Raw genomic sequence first — 7,780 nt, 5'->3', positions numbered from 1 at the left:
ATTCTGTTTCATCCACTAAATTTGTTTTAAATACTTTGTTTGTACATTTGTTTTATTGACATAATGACTAATTCAACTAAAAAAACAGGAACGACTTGATATGTAATTTGTCTTACGCTGTAAATGTCAACTACTGATTGCCACACTAGGTCTTATGATAAATTATTTAGGCAATCTGTATCTACAAGAGAGTCCTTCCCCATTTCAGTCCATCACCACTTACCATTTCAAAAATGTAAAGATATACAAATTACAAAAACTTTCTTGTATTGATAAGAAAAGGAAGCAACACAACTGCAGGTGGCACCACTGTATTTTATGAGTAAGTGTACCTTGTTACAGCAGGAATAGCTTTTACATATCACTGAAAAGATATACATGCCTCACGTGTATTTATGAGCAGCCATTGCCAAACAGTTCCCAAATACTCTTTCTTGGAATTCATGTCTTTCCAACTGTTCTGCAGTAGCTCCCAGAGACACAGGACAGCTATGAGCTGGCTTGCTTTCACCCCTTTGTCCAGTTTGTCTCATAAAAGTATTGCCCATGTAATAGAACTAGAAATTACACTGATTTTTTAAATTTCTTCAAAATTGTGATTGATAGTGATATGTTAAATATTATTTTTGTGTTCTTTGTGTATTCAGTATTGTCTATTGTGACGTCAGAAAAAGGTTGTAAGTGTCTGCAGCATCCTGTCATTTGAATAACACTGCTCTTGGTCTTCCGGTCCATCTCGTACTGAAATGATGTTCACTTTCTGCTGGAGAACACCATGGTGGGAACTGTTTGTCTGACCAGTGAAATATACATTTTCATGCAGAGGAGAAAACCCCCTTTCAGTGCAGATTGTGTTTCTGCAAAGACCACACACAAGACCTGCCACATCCACGTTGCTCAGGTGAATAGTACCGATGTACTATACTTTACAGTACGCTGGTATTGTAATATCCTTAAACTTAATATAAACTAACCCAAATAAGTGTCTTCAGAGTACAGTTTCTAGCACTGTAGTCTAACTTAAAGGCAGTGAATTTAAAACTGGCCTTGGCTGTTTCAACTGAGGCCAAAAGGGGTAAAGTTTTAAAGTTCACATGAGTAGGTACAAAGAAACCATGGTGAGTCTGCTGTGAGCCAATGTTTTAGAGACACTTTTTCAGTGAGAGTGCAGGGGGCACGGTGGCACGGTGGCACAGCAGGTTTGGCCGGGTCCTGCTCTCTGTCGAGTCTGGGGTTTGAGTCCTGCTTGGGGTGCCTTGTGATGGACTGCCATCCTGTCCTGGGACCCTGCTTGGGACACAACTGGACCTCAGCAATGGCAACCAAGAGCAGTGTTTCCCACACTGTTCCTCTTCTTCACAAGAAGTTTAAATTGTTTGTTGAGAAACGGCTTTCACAATTCAAGACATCCATTGAACATTAGGTGTTTTTTGTCTTTCGTGTTATCTTTGGTCCTCAGTTTGTTGCTTGGTTCTTTTGCTGACTATAGTGTTTTTCCTTAAGGATCCCTGAAACAAAAAGGCCTGTTATTTTTACATTTCAGCTTTGGAATGGAGTTTGAAAAGTTTGGTAGAATGTCTTGAAAAATTGCTGGAATGCTGAAAAATGCAGCGTACAAAGATGTTTCGTCACACTTTCACAGAAGCCCAGGAAAGGTCCTGAAAGGGCCAAGGAAGCTCAGTATGAGTCCCCAGTTTTGCTCATTGCTCTCTTCCATTGTATGGAATGGCTGAGTTGTAGTTTACTTCCACTTGAATTAGACATGTCACATGAAAGAAGTTAAGAGGGATGTACAACATGTGTGCTCCGCTTTGCCCACATGGCTTTACTAGAGGCTCTTGGAGTTGTTGTTGATACAGAGCTTTTGTAGACTTCTTTGTAAGTGTCTGCATATACCTTGCAGCAAATACATGATGTATATGTAGATGAAGTATGCAATGTATATGAAAACAGGCATCCCACACTGAGGAATGTGCCTTTCCAAAAGCTTGACTTCATTTATATTGTTACATTTGAAAAAAAAGATACAAAACTAAATATTTTAATCTTGCTGGCTAATTTCTTACACTGGTGGCTGGCAGTTGCCGGTGTCTCCTGTGCAAAGAAGGCCGGCTGCTGGCCATGTTTCACCATCCAAGCTGCTACAGAATTCACACAGCTTTTGGGTGTTTTTAGAGTATTAGGTCATCTTGACTCCTAAAGGTTCCATACTATTGGTACAAGAGGGCTGAGGAAGGTGCAGTCCACATGCACGGTGCTGTGCAGCTGTTGTGCCTGCGGCCTGTGATTTGCGGTTTCCTCATGGCACATTGGAGACAGCAGGAAGGGTGTACAATGAGGCACAGTACGGGTTGTTACTCCCATCTGGTGGCCACCTGCTGGGAAGTCTGTCATGAGGAGCTGTAAGAGAATGATTCTCTGTTCTGGTCCAGAAGAACAACTGGTTGTTCTTTGAGCTGAGCCCAGGATTAACTCAGCTTTGGACTGGAACTGAAGTTCAGTGACATTTGTATAACTTCATACTTCATCAGCTGTCCACATTCGATTCAGAAATCATCATTTGTGCTTTTATTGAGGTCCCTTCTGGACCGGTTCTTTAACAGCCCATTTACTGCCCCTTCACAGTAATAAATTAAATAAACATGGGGTAAACACACAATTACCTGCATTTCTTAAAAAAGGAAAAGTAAAATAATGCCTCAGATTTCATTATTAAGGGGGGTGTGGTGGCACAGTGGGTTTGGCTGAGTCCTGCTCTCTGGTGGGTCTGGGGTTCAAGTCCCGCTTGGGGTGCCTTGCAACGGACTGGTGTCCTGTGCTGGGTGTGTGTGTCCCCTCCCCCTCCAGCCTTGCGCCCTGTGTTGCCAGTTTAGGCTCCGGTTCACCCCAGCCCCGCAGGGATCCCAGAGCTATGTCGTCGGGAGCAGTATGCTCCTGGTAGGATCTCCCATGGCGACCAAGTCTGGAATGAAGATCCAGATTAACATGAGGCAATGTGGGGGGACCATGTGGGCCTGCCACCTGCAAGGTCCCCAAACCCCAAAATGTAGCACTAACACCAAACCTTTAACTTTAACAGTAGCCCTAAACCTTACGAAATAACCCAAACTCCTAACTGTGACCCTAAACCCTATGCTTCTTGGCCTTTTGGCTAAGATGAAGTGTAGTCCTGGAGATTTTAACAGGGGCAGAGTGGAGGCATCTTCAGAGCTGTGTGTGGCATGTCTGCAGCTTTCCTGAGGCGAAGCTTTGCTTCCTCATCGGGTTTTATTTTATTTTTGGGTAGCCTGTTAAGCCTAAGGTGCAGGGTTTCGGGTGCCTTGTCTGCCATCCCTGCAGGGTGACAGAGATTTTGTTTTTAGCCGTTCTGTACCCGATTGCCCAGAGTAGGGTTTTCCTCAAAGACGTTGATGGCCCCTGGGGAGAACAACAGACCACCATTGGCAGTGAGGATGACAGCTGGAAGGATGCAGGCATTGAAGAATACCATCCGCTTCTGCTGGAGGAACCGGGACGATGTCATAGGATTTCAGGAGCGCATTCCATTCCTTTGTGAGATTGTCTTCGGACTCCTGGGACTTCCGGCAGAGGACATTGTCTGCATCCAGAGAAATGGGCCGTTGTCCTTTCTCGACGTCACGCTGGCAACCGACCAATGTTATTGGAGGGTGTTGGAGACGTGTAGGGAGAGTGCAATGCATTCCAAGCTGTTGGCGAACATTGTGACGGCTTTCCTGGGGGATTTTGCTGATGTCTGCCCTGGACATGAGGAAGACCGGGACCTTCTGGGCATCTGGACTGGACGGAGATGCTTTTTAGTTTGCCTGCATCCCGACCCTGTGGAGATGGATGGTTATAGGCACCCGCCTGCGTATTTCACCTTGGGTAAGGCAAGAGGCTACCTATTTTATCCTGGTCAGCCTTTCTCCTCCCATTTGTGTCTTGGTCAGGGACACACCGAGAGATCATGTAAGACAATGAAGTGCTAGTGATGTTTGGAGATCAGCCACTTAGCCAAGGACTGTATAGGCCCCCGGCGCTGTACCCAGTGCGGGAGGAAGATCATCTCTCCTGCAACTGCCTGCAGCGCAAGCCGACCTATGCCGGGGTGGTGCGGGCAGAGGGGGTGCCAATGGGGGACGGTGTGGAAGCCTACCCTTTGTGTGGCGGTGCTGCGGAGCAGCTGGGATCAGCGGTGGGTGCCGAGGTAAGAGAGCGGTTGTAAGGGGCCAGTGTGGCACGGTTTCCTTCTTCACTAGGCACTTCTGAGGGGTCCCGGGCCGAGGAGGAGAGGGGCACACCTGGTCACTCGAATATTTTACGGGACCTTGTGGGAGTGACCAGGAAGAAGAAAAGGCGGAGGAGGGAGGCTGGGTTGATCTCCGGTACTACATTGGGGGTGCCCGTCTTGACTGCGACCCCTCAAAAGGGCTGAGAAGATGCTCCCTCTTCCATAGCGGAACCCAATCATTCAGGCTTATTAGTTATTGACTTGACTCGGGTGAGGTCTCTCCCTAGGTTCAGTTCATCAGGGCTGGGGGAAGAGTCCCACCTGACAGCTGTGGAGGATGGAAATTTTTGTTTAGAAAAATTGTTTGAATAATTGATTTTAATTTGTAAATTTTGTAGTATTTTAGATTTTAGATTTCAGGTTTTATTCTTTTGGGTGTGTGTTGAATGAATATTTATTGTTTATGGTTTTACTGACGGAGCAAAATTAGAATGTGAGGGTTTTGGCATAGGTGCCTGGTACTTTTCTTGTGGGTGTGGTACACATGTATTTTAAACCTTGTATTTAAACCACTTTTTGGTAAAGAGGTTTTAAAGTCCCAGGTTCTTTTTTGTGAAAATTGATATTTATATTTGTTGTTAAATTCTGATGCTTATTTCTCTTTGGGGGGGGCGCAGTGGCCCAGTGGGTTGGACTGGGTCCTGCTCTCCGGTGGGTCTGGGGTTTGAGTCCTGCTTGGGGTGCCTTGCGACGGACTGGCATCCTGTCCTGGGTGTGTCCCCTCCCTTGCTTTGCCGGGTTAGGCTCTGGCTCCCCGCGACCCCGTATGGGACAAGTGGTTCAGACGATGTGTGTGTGTATTTCTCTTTGTATTAGTGAAATAAGATGTTTGGGGGAGTGAGCAAGTCCTGTGATGTTTACATTGAGAAATATTTTTATAATGAAATGTGAGGATGTTTTGTGTTTGTGAGTTGTGATGTGGAATGTTGGAATTTTTGCTTTTGTTCTTATGTTATTGAATAAAGCATGGAAAAAAAAAAAACCTGCAGCCCTAAACCTTAAGCAATTACCCTATTAATTAACCCTAACCCCAAACTTCAAACCGTCACCCTAAACCCTAAGCCCTGACACTAAGTATTATCCTAACCCTAACCAAAACCCCCTACTGTTGCCCCAAACATGAAGCTCTTAATGCTACTTGTAGCCCTAAAATTTGAAACATTTACTCAATTAATCTTAACTGTCACCCTGAGCCCTGACACTAAGTATTATCTTAACCCTTTATCCAAACCCCCTATTGTTGCCCTAAACATGAAGCCCTAACGCCAGACCCTTAAGGGTACCTGTAGCCCTAAACCTTAAGCACTTACCCTGTTAACTAACCCTAACTCAAAACTCCTAATGTCGCCTTAAGTCCAAACCCAGGAAGAATTTCATCATTCTTGCACGTGGTACTTGTACCTATAACAATAAACTAAACTTGAACTTGAAATCCCCTACTGTGGCCCGAAGCATGAAGCCCTTAAGGCTGCTTGTAGCCCTAAACCTTAAATAATTACCCTATTAATTAACCCTACCCCAAACTCCTAACCGTTGCCCTAAACCCTAAGCCCACACACTAATCGTTAACCTAACCCTAAACCCACACCCCCTACTGTTCCCCTAAAAATAATGCCCTTAAGATAACTCTAAACCTTAGGTTAGGTTTACAGCTAAGGTTAGGGTTGGAGGTAGGGTTATGGTTACAGCTATAGTTACGGTTAGAGTTAGGGTTAGTGTTGGAGCTAGGGTTAGGGTCGGAGCTAAGGTTAGGGTTAATGCTAGAGTTAGGATTGGGGTTGGGGTTAGAGTTACAGCTAGAATAAGGGTGGAAGCTAAGGTTAGGGTAACAGCTAGGGATAGGGTTAAAGCTAGTGTTAGGGTTGGAGCTCGGGTTAGTGTTGGAGCTAGGGTTAGGGTTGGACTGAGGAGAGTTATGGCTTTGTACACACCGTTGTGTTTCGGTTGCTCTGGCAACACCATGTTCTCTTCCAGGTTGTAACAGTCCCTTTATTTCAGGTGTTTTTTGTGTGGTGGAGAGATGCTGGTGAAGGAATCATTGCTGGGAGGTGTGTAAGAGCATAATGTAAGTGTATGTTTGCCTATGGGGTGTCCAGTTGTGTGAGAGAGGTGGATCAAGAGTCCCACGTGTTGTCAGAGAATTTTTTTGTTTCTTTGTTGCCCTTGTGGGTCTAGTATGGAATTACAGGTGGGGTTGAAATTTCTGTGGTGAATGTGTTGTGGTGTGTTTGGGGTGTAGATGTGCAGGGCAGGTTTGTACACTTGGATCGGGGTAGGCTGTGCTCATGTGTGGTCTGGGGATAGGTTTAGGGTCAGGGCTGGGGTCAAGGTGATGGCTAGGGTAAAAGTTAGGGTTAGGTTAGGGTTGCATTTGCTTTGTCTACCTTACCTTTCATTGAGCCCCTTGGGAGTTTGTGTGCAGAGCGCATGAATCCACTTTTGTTCCACTCTACGCCTTTCTCTGGTGGACCAGTGGATGTTAGTTTCTAGACCTGTGATGTTTAGGCTGTCCAATCTGTGGTCTATGAAGTGGTTAATAAGTGCAGTGGTCCTATTTTTGTGGGAGATGCTGTATAGGTGTTGTTTCAGCCTGGTCTTGAGCTCGTGTTTGGTCTTGCCGACGTACCTTTTTTGACATCTGTTGCAGGTGATCAGGTATACTGCGTTTTTTGTGGACAGTGTGATTGATTGTCGAACAGGCTGTCCCCCCTCCTCCATGTATGATGTATTTTTAATGGTGTGAAATGTTTGTAGTGGTCTGATGGTTCCTTTGAACCCGAGTTAAATTTGGCCCTGACTAATAAGTCTTTTAAATTTTTGTTCATTTTGTATGCTGAAATTATTTTAAAGTTTTGCAGCGGTGGATACCCCTCCTTGATTTCAGTGAAACAGTTTTTTAGTTTGTGGTTGAGTGTGGTGTTCCGGAGAGAGTACTTTGTTATCAGAGGTATGACATTTTCGGAGTCCAGCACCCCTGCGCACTGTCGCTGTTCTAATTATTTCAGTGTTTGTGATTTTATGTAGCCTAACAATTGTCTTGTGAACCCACTTGGTTGGAGAGCCTGGAATAAAACTATGGTTGCATTGTTGAAGTGAATTCGTTCTGAACAGATTCTGTGGAACCTGATCAGCTGCAATTTTATTAGTCTTTTAAATGTGTGCTTAGGGTGATAACTGGATTTGTGTAGCAGACAATGTTTGCCTGTTGTTTTGAAAAAGACCTTAGTTTTTCGTGATTTAAGGCCATTCTGAGATTCACTGCAATATACAGTGGTGTCCAGGAAGTTTACTTCATGTGTGTCCCAGTGTTATTTTACTCTTATTTTTGGATGGTGTGTATTCATTATAGCTATGAATGTGTTAAAGTCTGTGTGGCTGTGGTGCCAGACTCTGAAAATGTCATCTAGATATCTGTAATAGAGAAGTGGTTGACTGGGCATTTGTCAAATAATGTTTGCTCCCAGTCTGCCATATATATGCTAGCATAGG

This window comes from Scleropages formosus, chromosome 9 (assembly GCF_900964775.1).
Source record: "Scleropages formosus chromosome 9, fSclFor1.1, whole genome shotgun sequence".
Classification (NCBI taxonomy): Eukaryota; Metazoa; Chordata; class Actinopteri; order Osteoglossiformes; family Osteoglossidae; genus Scleropages; species Scleropages formosus.
The sequence above is the reverse complement of the archived record's forward strand: the minus strand, read 5'-3'. Positions refer to the sequence as shown.